Source organism: Salvelinus sp. IW2-2015, unplaced genomic scaffold (genome assembly GCF_002910315.2).
Source record: "Salvelinus sp. IW2-2015 unplaced genomic scaffold, ASM291031v2 Un_scaffold1873, whole genome shotgun sequence".
Taxonomy (NCBI): Eukaryota; Metazoa; Chordata; class Actinopteri; order Salmoniformes; family Salmonidae; genus Salvelinus; species Salvelinus sp. IW2-2015.
In genome coordinates this window covers 142780-157669 of record NW_019943236.1, presented here as the reverse complement: position 1 = coordinate 157669, position 14890 = coordinate 142780, and the positions used below count along the sequence as shown (strand labels likewise).

The 14890-nt window shown below is 43.0% G+C and overlaps 1 pseudogene; it reads right to left on the bottom strand.

Moving 5' to 3' along the window:
- The window catches only part of LOC112072274 (phospholipid-transporting ATPase IH-like), a 28530-nt pseudogene that overhangs the window by 3299 nt on the left and 10341 nt on the right, over positions 1-14890 (bottom strand).

The following is a 14890-nucleotide window of genomic DNA, read 5'->3' as shown; positions in this document are numbered from 1 at the left end:
AGGAGGGAGTTCTTAGCTATGTCCCTGTAGAGAGGAAACATTACAGTACACATTATATACAGTAAATATAGGAGGGAGTCCTTAGCTATGTCCCTATAGAGAGGAGACAAGAGATCCATATTATCTGATGACCAGACATCTGAGCATAATTCTTGCATTACATTAGTCTATATACCATGTATTTGGGGATTTAATTAGATGGTTCTATTGTTTTCCCATTCATTTGTAGATTCCTTTCAATTCATACTAATATCTGACACATTTAGATTTTGGGGTGAATTGTCCCTTTAACTAGAAGAATTCCAAGCTAACAGCAATCCCACTTTCTATTAGTCTCCAGAACTAAAACAGCATTCCTCCACCACAACCGTGAGCAAGGCACCATTGATTTAACAGTTAGCTGACAAATCCAGGCATGGAGGAATGACCTGACACCAGTCAGATGCCTTTCTGCCTGCTGCATTGTCGGTCTAAATTTTCCACACAATTACCCATAGGTAGCTAGCAGGAAAATGGAGTATTGATTGTCACCAGGCAGAGAGAGGAAAAGCAAACAAAAACATCAAACATTTACTGGCAACACCACTGAACAATGTGAGCTTTACACTGTATATATGGATTCACAAACAAGTGTGTCTACGTGATTCTATTATTATCTTGTAACGTCTTACAACATCTTGAGAATGTGAATTCGGATGTTGTTTAGTAACAGAGTTCATATGAGGAGAGAGATGGCAGTCACAGTTTGCCAAGAGCTGATAGGATTTTACAATTATCTGCTCAGTATGATCTGAGGAAACGCTGTGGAAGAGATCAACTGAGGAACATTACCAATGTGAGATTTTCTAACAGTCTTCAGAAATGTATCACATCACACTATTGCATGCTGGGACAGGCAGTTGGTGGGTAGCACCTACCCTATATACACAAAAGTATGTGGACACAACTTCAAATTATAGTTCAGCTATTAATGAATAGCTGAACATTCAACATTCCGGAGTCGCCTCTACAGTGAAGAGGCGACTCCGGGATGCTGTCCTTCTAGGCAGAGTGGCAAAGAAAAAGCCATATCTCAGACTGGCCAATAAAAATGTAAGATTAAGATGGGCAAAAGAACACAGACACTGGACAGAGGAACTCTGCCTAGAAGGCCAGCATCCCGGAGTCGCCTCTTCACTGTTGACATTGAGACTGGTGTTTTGCGGGTACTATTTAATGAAGCTGCCAGTTGAGGACATTTAATAGCCTTCATTTCTCAGAACAAGAATAGACTGATGAGTTTCCGAAGAAAGTGCTTTGTTTCTGGCCATTTTGAGTCTGTAATCGAACCCACAAATGCTGATGCTCCAGATACTCAACTAGTCTAAAGAAGGCCAGTTTTATTGCTTCTTTAATCAGAACAACAGTTTTCAGCTGTGCAAAAGGGGTTTCTAATGATCAATTAGCCTTTAAAATGATGAACTTGGATTAGCTAACAACATGCCATTGGAGTGATGGTTCCTGATAATGGGTCTCTGTACGCCTATGTAGATATTCCATTAAAAATCAGCCGTTTCCAGCTACAACAGTCATTTACAACATTAACAATGTCTACACTGTATTTCTGATCAATTTGATGTTATTTTAAATGGACAATAAAAAATAGCTTTTCTTTCAAAAACAAGGACATTTCTAAGTGACCCCAAACTTTTGAACGGTAGGGTATATAATCAAGCACACAGCCATGCAAACTCCATAGACAAATATTGGCAGTAGAATGGACTTACTGAAGAGCTCAGTGACTTTTAACGTGGCACTGTCAAAGGATGCCACCTTTCCAACAAGTCAGTTAGTCCAATTTCTGCCCTGCTAGTGCTGGCTCAGTCAACTGTAAGTGCTGTTATTGTGAAGTGGAAACGTCTAGGAGCAACAACGGCTCAGTCACGAAGTAGTAGGGCACACAAGCTCACAGAACAGAACGGCTGAGTGCTGAAGCGCGTAGCACATAAAAATAGTCTGTCCTCGGTTGCAACACTAAGTACCGAGTTCCAAACTGCCTCTGAAAGCAACATAAGCACATGAACTGTTCGTCGGGAGCTTTGTGAAATGGGTTTCCGTGGCCGAGCAGACGCACACAAGTCTAAGATCACAGATTGATGGTAGCTGAAGGATGGGATTAAAAACAAACAAAAGATAACTATTGTAAAGTACATTGTGTCCGTATAATTTATATAGTATGTATAAGCTGGAAGTAGAAGCCTAAGTGTTGTTGTCCATTAGTTTACTCCAATAGGGGAGGGGTGGTAGGGTTAGGGGAAAATAATAAAGGAAAATATATTTAGAAAAATATGTATACAAAAATATATATGGGGGATTTGAAATGATGCAGACAATTACATTGATAGAAGCTACAATCTGCAGTACTACAGCTGACATCACCGATTACCAAGCATCGGCTGGAGTGGTATAAAGCTTGCCGCCATTGGACTCTGGAGCAGTGGAAAAACGTTCTCTATAGTGATGAATCACGCTTCACTATCTGGCAGTCCGACGGATGAATCTGGGTTTGGAGGATGCCAGCAGAACGCTACCTGCCCAAATGGATAGTGACAACTGTAAAGTTTAGTGGAGGAATAATGGTCTGGGGCTGTTGTTCACTGTTTGGGCTAGGCCCCTTAGTTCCAGTGAAGGGATATCTTAACGCTACAGCATACAAGGACATTCTAGATGATTCTGTGCTTCCACCTTTGTGGCAACAGTTAGGGGAAAGCCCTTTCCTGTTTAAGCATGACAATGCCCCTGTGCACAAAGCGAGGTTCAAACAGAAATGGTTTGTCGAGATCGGTGTGGAAGAACTTGACTGGCCTGCACAGAGCCCTGACCTCAACCCCATCAAACACTTTTGGGATGAATTGGAACGCCAACTGTAAGCCAGCTTAATCGCCCAACATCAGTGCCCGACCTCACTAATGCTCTTCTGGCTGAAAGGAAGCAAGTCCCTGTAGCAATGTTCCAACATCTAGTGGAAAGTCTTCCCAGTAGAGTGGAGGCTGTTATAGCAGCAAAAGGGGGGACCAACCTCATATTTAATGCCCATGATTTTGGAGTGAGATGTTCGACGAGCAGGTGTCCACATACTTTGGTCATGTAGTGTACCTGTAGAGGGAGGGGTCTTTCTTGAGGATGTCCATGTTGATGTGCTGCTCGATGAGGCTGAAGAGCAGGATAGGTAGAGAGGTAAAGCTGATATTGTACAGTGTCAGATAGGCTGTGTCATACAGCGGCTGGAGAGAGACAGGATGGTAGAGAACAACCAAGATCAGTCATTTAAAAACAATATTTATATCTTACTCATTTGTCATGCATTCTTAACCAGAGAAAAACTATTTAAACTTCTCCACAAAGTCATGGTTTAAAGTACTACAATTTTGGGCACATCTTTTATGTACCTGTTGGGAGAAGCCACAGAAGAACTGGTAGAGGAACTGAGGGAAGATGAAGGCGACATTCTGAGGAAAAACAAAATAATGTTTTAATGCTTAAATCATCAGTAGTTCTATGTTACATTTAGTGAGAAAACACTGACTTTGTAGAAGAAGTACTGGACAAGCTCTGAGATGCGGATGTAGTAGTAGTGTCCGTGAACCAGCAGCATCTTCTTCAGGTGTTTGAACTTCGGGATGGCGTAGTCGCTGTTCCGCGCTGCCTGGCGACCCTCTTTACCCATGATGCCTTAGGGGATGACATGACTGAGCGCTTTTACCATTTGTTATGCGAGTCATATACATGAATAAAAATATATAAAACTATATTCAAATATATATATAAAATCAACCAATCTAAATCGTATTCAAATTCAAATAATTTTATTGAAAAGAGGTCCATTTACAGTGAACAGGGTAATACTAACCGATGCCCACGTGAGCCTCCAGGATCATGCTAACATCATTAGCCCCGTCTCCAATGGCTAGCGTGATTGGGTGTTCTGGAGACGATTTGATCAGCTTCACAATCTGGCAACACAACGTTTCAGGATCAGTGAGATAACCGTTTTTTAAAATCTGTAATTCATCAAAGAAGATATGTCTAATACAGACAATCTTTGTAAAGAGAGTTAGAGCTAAACCTACAGACATTGTTATATGAAACGAACCACTGTATATTAACGTGACAGAGAGGWTACATGTAGTAGTAAAACTTCCTATGTGAATGTCAGTCCATATTAAGACACAGCCGATAATCCTCTGCCTCCTAGGACAGCGGAGGAGAACTAGAGGGAAGGGTGGTATTGTGYAGTAAGAGATAGTGACAGTCATATCAGACAGAGCTCAATAGAACTCCTCAATAAGAGATAGCGACAGTCATATCAGACAGAGCTCAATAGAACTCCTCAATAAGAGATAGTGAGTCATATCAGACAGAGCTCAATAGAACTCCTCAGTAAAGATAGAGACAGTCATATCAGACAGAGCTACGCAAAGTTAAACCTCCTCCAGTCAAATATTAAAGAGACCACTCGATAATCAGACAGAGCTCGAATGAACTCATCAGTCAAAGATAGTGACAGTCATATCAGACAGAGGCTCAATTGAGAACTCCTCAGTAAAGATAGAGACAGTCTATCAGAGCAGAGCTCGAATTAAATTCACATCAGTAAAGAGTCAGTGACACAGCAATCAGGTCAGACAGAGCTCAAATTAACTCCTCAGTAAAGATAGAACAGTCAATCAGACAGAGCTCAATAGAACTCATCAGTAAAGATTAGTGACACAATCAGACAGAAGGCTCAATAGAACTCCTCAGTAAAGATAGAGACAGTCATATCAGACAGAGGCTCAATAGAACTCATCAGTAAAGATATGAGACAGTCATATGCAGAAAGAGCTCAATAGAATCATCAGTAAACGATAGAGACAGTCATTATCAGACAGAGCTAATAGAACTCCTCAAGTAAAGATAAGTACAGTCATATCAGACAGAGCTGAATATAACTATACTGTAACTCCTCAGTCCCAAATAACGTCTGCTATGACAGGTGGGGTCTAATGTGATAGAAAGAGAGAGAGAAGAGATGAAGACAGAAAGGTAATGGGTCGAGAGAAATAGAAGTGGCGGAGAGAGAGCAAGAGGAGGGGCAAAAGTCTGGAGTGGCCACTATTGGTGACCAGAGAGAGGATGGGAGGGGAGGAGGTAGTGGAGTCCAGTAGAGAGAAACATCAACCAGCTCAACACTCCATCAGACTGTGTCAGTGCATCCTTCACTTAATCTAGCCATGACGGAACACATGATACCAAAGTCATGTTGTCAAGAAAACAGGTGTAGAAACGTGCGTTTGAAATAACTCGGCTACCTGTGCTTTCTGGAGGGGCGCCATGCGGCAGCAGAAGCACCAGCGCTTGCGAGTTCCTACAGATCTCCAGGAAGAGATCTCCTTGAGTTCCCCTGACTGGAGTCTCCTGACTGGCTTCAGCACCGCAGACGAGGTAGGCGCCCGTCGATGATCAGACCGTAGTCCACACAGTCAGCAAGACAGACTGGACACACACAGAGATACACAACGTTAACACACAAGTCTTTAACTAACTTGTGGGGACACGAGTTTATAACCATTCAAAATCCTATTTTCCATAAACCTCTAAACCTTTAAACTATTTGTAATAATTCTACCTAACCCTAAACCCCTAGACAACAAAATGTCCAGTTTGGTAAAATGTCTGTATGTTTACTATTCTTGTGGGGACTTGTGGTCCCCCACAAGTATAGTTAAACCAATTCCCAGGGCTGCTGCGGATAGTAACTCGTGTTTTTGCACCATTTCAATCGTAAGGATTTAGAAAAATAATGAAACTTCAAGTCTGAACCTGAGCGCGCGATGCCCCGATTGCTGTGTTGGTTGGTTGTGATTGTATATGTGTGGTGTGTGTGTGTGTGTGTGTGTGTGTGTGTTTTGTGTGTTGTGTGTGTGTGTGGTGTGGGGTGGTTGGGATCCCGGCACCCACCCTGAGAAAGGTGTCTCTGGTCATGCTACCACATGCTGTGCTGAGTACGGTTTTATACAGTGTCTAAACCAGAACGTCATGTAGACTCTGTTCCTCGGTGCGTTTGTCCTCCAGTATTTCTGTGTGAGCGCGGACAGCTTGCTAGCGTCAACAAGTAGGCCGCCGTCTTGACATCTTGTCTCGGGTCAGGCACCAACTTCATCCCAGCCTTCTCTCGAGAGAGACTCCGGATGGTGTCCGGCTGCCTTGTCTGGGAGCCGGTGAGAAGGCAATATCAAGTGTCCAAGGCGCAGTCGAAGGAGCAACGCTGTATGCATGGTCTAGGTTAAGGAGCAACTATGGGTCAGCAGCATGGTGGTACACCTGTACAGGTCATGCAGTCAATGAGCAACGATTACATGGGTCTCATCAAGTCATGGACGCTGTACAGGTCATCGATCAACAGCAACGCTGTACATGGTCATTAGCAGTCAATGGAGAACGCTCGTAGCATGGTCATCGCAGTCAATGCACAAGCTGTACATGGTAGTCAGCAGTCAATGGAGCAAGTGTACATGCGTCATTCAGCAGTCAATGCACAACGCTGTACCATGGTGCTCAAGCAGTCAATGTGAGCACGCTGTACATGGGTCATCAGCACGTCAATGGAGCCAACGCCTGTAAATGGTCATCAGCAGTCAATGAGCAGCTGTACATGGCGTCAAGGCAGTGGGCAAGCTGGTAGCATACGTGAATGACAAACGGAGGTCGTCTCAGAGTTGTCTAATGCAGCATTGCTTCAGTTTCAGTTAGCAGCAATGAAGTGAGAACCTGGATGGTGGACATGCAAACTAGGTTCATTCACAGCAATGGAAACGTGATGGAATGGTAGCAGACACTGAAACAAGGTTAGCATGAGGTCAGCTCCAAGAAGTGAAGGAATGCTAACTTAGAGTCAGATGGAATGGTGAGACACAAGATCGCAGTTTAGAATAAAATAGTAGAATGTGGAATGGTGCTGACCACAAACATTTAGAATAAAAGTAGCGCAATGGCAAGTGGTGCAGACAGCATACAGTTGATTAGAATAAAAGCGTGACATGGAATGGTGCAGAACCAAACCAGTTTTAGAATAAAAGTAGAATGAAATGGTGCAGACAAACAGTTTAGAAAAAAGTCAGAATGGAATGGTGGAGACAACAGTTTAGAATAAAAGTAGAATGGAAATGGTGCAGACAAACAGTTGTTAGCAGATAAAAGGTAGAAGTGGAAATGACGCAGAAAATGTACGTATGATCAAAGATCCAGATTAGAAGTAAGTGAGGAATTGGTAGCCCAGCACAAAAAGTTTAGAAATAAAGTAGAATGAATGGTGCAGGGACAAACAGTTTTAGCAATAGTAAGTAGAATGGAATGGTGCGGACAAACAGTCTTAGAATAAGAGAAGGAGGCAGCATAGAATAGGAATGATGGTGCAGACGAAACGTTAGAGTGAAATAAAGGTTAGAAAGGAATAGGTGTGCAGACGAGCAGAACAGTTATTAGAATACAAAGTTAGAATGGAATGGTGCAGACAAACAGTTTGAAAGTAGAAATGATGGTACAAAAGTTAGATAGAGAATGGAAGTTCGACAAGTTTAAAAATAAAGAGAAGAATTGAAAAGTTTATGAAAAGTGGCAATGGATGGTGCAGCAATACAGTTTGACGGAATAAAAGTGAATGGATGGTTGCAGACAAACAGGTTTAGATATAAAGTAGAATGGAATGGTGCAGACAACAGTTAGAATAAAAGTAGAATGGAATGGAGGCAGACAAAACGTTTAGAATACAAAGTAGAATGGAATGGTAGCAGAAAACAGTTAGAATATAAGCTAGAGTGGAATGGTGCAGACAACACAGTTTTATGAATAAAGTAGAATGGGAATGGTCAGAGGACAGAGAAAACACTGGTTTAGGAATAAGTAGAATGGAATGGTGCAGACACAACAGATTCAGAATAAACAGTAGAAGTGGAAATGGTGCAGACAAACATGTTTAGAATAAAGTAGAATGATGGGTGCAGACAACAGTTTGAATAAAAGTAGAATGGAAAGGAGGCAGACAAACAGTCTTAGAATAACAGTAGGAATGGAATGGGTGCAGACAACAGTTTTAGAATAAAAGAAGCATATTGAATGGTGCGCCACAACCATTTTAGAATAAAAGTTAGATGGAATTGGGGCAGCACAAACAGGTAGAATAAAAGGTATGAATGGAAGTGAGCAGACAAACAGTTGTAGAATAAAAGTTAGAATGGATGGTGCAAGAAACAGGTTTAGAATCAAAAGTAGAATGGAATGGTGCAGACAAAACAGTTTAGAATAAAAAGTAGAAGTGGAATGGTGCAAAGACAAACAGTTTTAGGAATAAAAGTTTAGAATGGAATGGTGCAGACAAACAGTTTAGAATAAAAGATAGAATGGAATGGAGGCAGACAAACATTTAGGAATAAAAAGTAGAATGGAATGGAAGCAGGAACAAAACAGTTTAGAATAAAGTATTAGAATGGAATGGTGCAGACAACAGTTGAGAATAAAAGTCCCACATCCAGCGTATCTCCAGGTGAGAGTCGGAATAACCGTTCTGCGTTCTCTCAACACGTAAAAAGTGGAGTGCACTCACTATCTTAAATGTAGTCTAAGTACTATTTAGAGCAAGTCGTGGCCAAAAGTTTTGAGAATGACACAAATATTGAATTTTCACAAAAGTCTGCTGCTCGAGGTTTGATGATGGCAATTTGCGTATACTCCAGAATGTTATGAAAGATGATCAGGAGAATTGCGAATTCGAGTTGCAAGGTCCTTCTATTTTTGCCATGCAAGGGAGTTTAAACTGGAAGTCCCCCAAAACCAATTTCCCACGCTGCATTCAGCCCTCTTGCCCACAAAAGGACCAGCTGACAATCATGTCGTGCCTCTCCGTTACACATACAGTGAGTGGTTGACCCGGACAAGGAGCGAGATCACTCTGCCATGCTGGATTGAGTAGCGAATAACAGGACTGAAGCTTCAAAAAGTTTAGGGTCGGTGTGTGAAATCATTGTTCTTCTCTGTCAAGCCATGGTTACCTGGAATTGGAAAGCACGACTGTGCCGTAATCATTGTTGCTTTTTCACAAAAAGGGGCTTCACAGGCCAAGGAATTGATTGCTGCCAATAAGATGCGCCATAACTTAGACTATCAACCAGTTTTTATTCGGTATCATCAGCACTTCAATGCAGAGCACGCCAGGTTCAATTGTGATGTGGATCTAATGAAAGGTTACACGGTCCAGCGTCTCCAAGATGAGATTCCCCTCCCATAGCGCCATAGGAAGCCGTCTCCTAAGAAGTTGATTTCAGCTGCGGGATCGGCCCCCTGTGCACAGAAATCCACCCTGACCAGGAAGGCTCAGAGCAGTTGCTCAGGTCTGCCCGCAATCGGCAGCCAGGCAGGGTGTGAGGGGATCTGCACGACAAGTGAGGCAAACTTTGTAGAGGATAGCCTGGTGTGCAGCAGAGGGGCAGCAGAATAGAGGCACACTCTCTTCCACAAAAAACATCAGCGGACAATACTGAATTCTGCAAAAGTACAGGGAGTGGAGGCTCGAAGGCTGGGACTTCGGAGCTATTCAATTCTCATGTGTCGGCACCTTTCTCATTCGATGGACATCGCCTCATGATTATTGAAGAGCACTTCCGAAGAATGTTGTCCAGATAAAGACAAGTGGTGAGCAACTACCCAATCAGTCCTGTGTCAGCCAACAGTAAAGCATCCTGAGGACAACATTCATGTGTGGGGTTGCTTCGTCAGCCAAGGGAGTGGTGGCTCACTCACGAATTTTTTGCTTAGAACACAACGCCATGAATAAAACTGAATAGGTAACAACACATCTCCGAGGAGCAACTTCTCCCGGAATCTCATCCAGGAACAAGTTTTGTTGACGAACAATGCCTTTCCAGCAAGTGGTGGAGCACCTTGCGCATAATGGTCAAAAGAGTCTAGGAGTAACAAGTGCCGTCGGCCGGAAACGAGGAAACCAATCGACTATTTTGGGGAAGTCCACGATAGGCCAAGGGAAAGACTCCCCAGACCTTAATCCCATTGAGAACTTGTGGTCAATCCTCAAGAGGCGGGTGGACAAACAAAAACCCATTTATGCAAGAATGGGCTGCCATCAGTCAGGATGTGGCCCAGAAGTTAATTGACAGTATGCCAGGGCGGATTGCAGAGGTCTTGAAAAAGAAGGGTCAACACTGCAAATATTGACTCTTTGCATCAACTTMATGTAATTGTCAATAAAAGCGTTTGACACCTATGAAATGCTTGTAATTATACTTCAGTATTCCATAGTAACATCTGACAAAAATATCTAAAGACGCTGAAGCAGCAAACTTTGTGAAAATTAATATTTGTGTCATTCTCAAAACATTTGGCCACGACTGTACACAGGAGGCTGGTGGCACCTTAATTGGGGAGGACAGGCTTGTGGTAATGGCTGGAGCGAATTAGTGGAATGGTATCAAATGTGTGGTTTCCATGTGTTTGATGCAATTTCATTCTCTCCGTTAGAGCCAATATTATGGGCCGTCCTCCCCTCAGCAGCCTCCACTGGTACAGTAAATTGGCTTTGGGGTGTTGAGCTGGAATGGGTTTGGGGAGCTGGTTTGTTGCAGCAGCAGTCCAACGTCACAGAGCAGGGAAGTCTATAACGAAGCTGCAGTGCAGATAGGATTCACAGCTCCCTACACCGCTGCTGCCTGCCAACCAGCTAATTACTACCACAGCCCAGGAGTCACAGACAAACGGACGGAAAAACAAACGGACAGAAAAACAGAAAGACACACACACACACACACACGTGCACGTGCACGCATCAACATGCACACACAAAGACAGATGTGAAGGAAGATGGTGAGACTAAAACACTACACACTCACTAACACTAACACACAGATAGACAGATAGCGAAGTGTGTGAGAGAAAGGCAGAGTGATGGGCTGTGAAGCCGACCTGATACCAGAGTAAAACCTCTGGTGCTTCAGCATGACGTCTGTGCTGACAGACAGAAGAGCAGCAAGAGACCCCACTTCATCAGCTGCTATGGATGTCTGGCAGAGATCAATAACAGTGGAACTCTAATGTGGTTATCTGCTCATTAGCTGGCTGCACTGAGGACTGACACACACAACATATTGACTGACTGACTACTGACGCTACTGTTCATGTTGAGGTTAATGTTGAGGTTAAGCCTGAGAGACTGCAGCTAACTAATATTACTGGTTCACAGGCTGGTTTGGGAAAGAACACGTGCCATCATTACAGGAATGGTCAGCCCTATAGTTCAACAATGTGACGATATATTATTGGGGTCCATGGCCCCAGAGAACTTCCCCAGAACCCTTAATCCCATTGAGAACTTAGTGGTCAATCCTCAAGAGGCGGGTGGACAAACAAAAACACAAACACACTCATTATTATGCAAGAAATGGCTGCCATCAGTCAGGATGTGGCCCAGAAGTTAATTGACAGATGCCAGGGCGATTGCAAGGTCTTGAAAAAGAAGGGTCACACTGCAAATATTGACTCTTTGCATCAACTTAATGTAATTGTCAATAAAAGCTTTGACACCTATGAAATGCTTGTAATTATACTTCAGTATTCCATAGTAACATCTGACAAAAATATCTAATGACGCTGAAGCAGCAAACTTTGTGAAAATTAATATTTGTGTATTCTCAAAACATTTGGCCACGACTGTAACACAGGAGGCTGGTGGCACCTTAATTGGGGAGAACAGGCTGTGGTAATGGCTGGAGCGGATTAGTGGAATGGTATCAAATGTGTGGTTTCCATGTGTTTGATGCAATTTCATTCTCTCCGTAGAGCCAAATATTCCGTCCTCCCCTCAGCAGCCTCCACTGGTACAGTAAATTGGCTTTGGGGTGTTGAGCTGGAATGGGTTTGGGAGTGCATCACTCCAGAGAAGCGCGTTTACACTGCTTCCGAGTGAGTCCTATATTTGGCTGGTATGTGCACGCTATGACAGCCTCACCCTACCAAGCCGTGACACACTTGGGCGTTGAGATGGGGAGAACTGTAAGGGCGGAAGTGTGTGGCGCGCTCGGTCCCAATGTAGACTGTAAGCCTCATGCTTCAGATTGCCAAGGATACGCGACCCAGCAGTACCCTAGCACAACAGTTCTTGGTGCTCACGTTGTCTTCTAGAGCAGGTAGAACTCGCCGGTAGTGATGTGCAAACCCAGTGTAATATCATTAACGCAAACCAGGACAGATGATATTTTACGACAACTAGGGCCCAGGCAGTCACTCACGACCCTTATATGTCAGCACACACCCCACGACACGGGCACCGCGCGTGAATATGACAGAATTCTGGACGCCGCGCCACAAACCACAGGATTATTAGAAGAGCCACAACTACGAGATTCTGTTGGGTTCTAGACGTTTCCACTGTCACTATGAGACCATAGCAACACCTATGACCCACACAGCATTGACGGCAGGCAAGCTCTTGCAGGACAGATATTTGAGCGAACTGGACTTGTTGGAAAGGTGGCATCCTTAGAACCAGTGCCACATTGAACCAGATCATATGGTGAAGACTCTTCAGAATAAGAACATTCAGGGAAGTAAAGCGCTAAGCACAATGTCTTGAATCATATGGAAAATTGCATGGCTGTGTGCCTGAGCATACTTCTTATAACACACACCGTGTGACTCGAAATAGTGTGACTGAAAGCCAATCCCACTCATTTGAAGGGGTGTCCCAGCATAAGGACATGATACGATAAGGTGTCGTGTGGAGTAAGAGAAAGGCCAGTGGAATAGGTATTGAAAAAAGCCGCCTGATACCCTGCTGACAGAAAGAGCAAGCAAGGAGACCCCAACGTCAGTCATCGGTGGCCCTATTCCTGGTATGACTGGCGCAGGTATGTATACAGTGATGCAAGTAACAGTCGAGCACCTCCAGATGCGCTCGCGTCAACCTGTCACATAGATTAAGCTCGGCGCTTGCGGAGTCGACATGAGCGCTGACACTTACAGATCGACGACACACCAGCTACACTATGACCTATCGGAGAGTGAAATACCTGAGAGAAGGAGCTACCTGAGTCGAATAGACTGTCACAAGTTGAGGTTTAAAGGTTAGAGCCGGATATCAGATAGACACACGCGCCCTGAAGCAAGACTAGCGCGAGAGCCTGCGAGGAGCAACTATATTATTGATATTCCAGCGATGTCACAAGGCACCTAAGGCCGTTTGGGAGAGACAACGCACCAGTTGCAATGCGATTCACCTGATATGGGTTGAGGGCAAGTTCCCTAAATAGTTCCAACAAATGTGATTCGTTCAATAGCTAACATCATTACAGGAATGGTCAGCCCCTATAGTTAACAAGTGATTCGTTCAATAAGCTAACATCATTACAGGAATGGTCAGCCCTATAGTTAAACAATGTGATTCGTTCAATAGCTAACATCATTACAGAATGGTCAGCCCTATAGTTCAACAATGTGATTCGTTCAATAGCTAACATCATTACAGGAATGGTCAGCCCTAATAGTTCAACAATGTGATTCGTTCAATAGCTAACATCATTACAGGAATGGTCAGCCCTATAGTTCAACAATGTGATTCGTTCAATAGCTAACATCATTAAGGAATGGTCAGCCCTATAGTTCAACAATGTGATTCGTTCAATAGCTAACATCATTACAGGAATGGTCAGCCCTATAGTTCAACAATGTGATTCGTTCAATAGCTAACATCATTACAGGAATGGTCAGCCCTATAGTTCAACAATGTGATTCGTTCAATAGCTAACATCATTACAGGAATGGTCAGCCCTATAGTTCAACAATGTGATTCGTTCAATAGCTAACATCATTACAGGATGGTCAGCCCTATAGTTCAACAATGTGATTCGTTCAATAGCTAACATCATTACAGGAATGGTCAGCCCTATAGTTCAACAATGTGATTCGTTCAATAGCTAACATCATTACAGGAATGGTCAGCCCTATAAGTTCAACAATGTGATTCGTTCAATAGCTAACATCATTACAGGAATGGTCAGCCCTATAGTTCAACAATGTGATTCGTTCAATAGCTAACATCATTACAGGAATGGTCAGCCCTATAGTTCAACAATGTGATTCGTTCAATAGCTAACATCATTACAGGAATGGTCAGCCCTATAGTTCAACAATGTGATTCGTTCAATAGCTAACATCATACAGGAATGGTCAGCCCTATAGTTCAACAATGTGATTCGTTCAATAGCTAACATCATTACAGGAATGGTCAGCCTATAGTTCAAACAATGTGATTCGTTCAATAGCTAACATCATTACAGGAATGGTCAGCCCTATAGTTCAACAATGTGATTCGTTCAATAGCTAACTTCATTACAGGAATGGTCAGCCCTATAGTTCAACAATGTGATTCGTTCAATAGCTAACATCATTACAGGATGGTCAGCCCTATAGTTCAACAATGTGAATCGTTCAATAGCTAACATCATTACAGGAATGGTCAGCCCTATAGTTCAACAATGTGATTCGTTCAATAGCTAACATCATTACAGGAATGGTCAGCCTATAGTTCAACAATGTGATTCGTTCAATAGCTAACATCATTACAGGAATGGTCAGCCCTATAGTTCAACAATGTGATTCGTTCAATAGCTAACATCATTACAGGAATGGTCAGCCCATATAGTTCAACAATGTGATTTGTTTAATAGCTAACTTCATTACAGGAATGGTTCAACCCTATAGTTCAAACAATGTGATTCGTTTAATAGCTAACATCATTACAGGAATGGTCAGCCCTATAGTCAACAATGTGATTTGTTTAATAGCTAACTTCATTTACAGGAATGTTCAA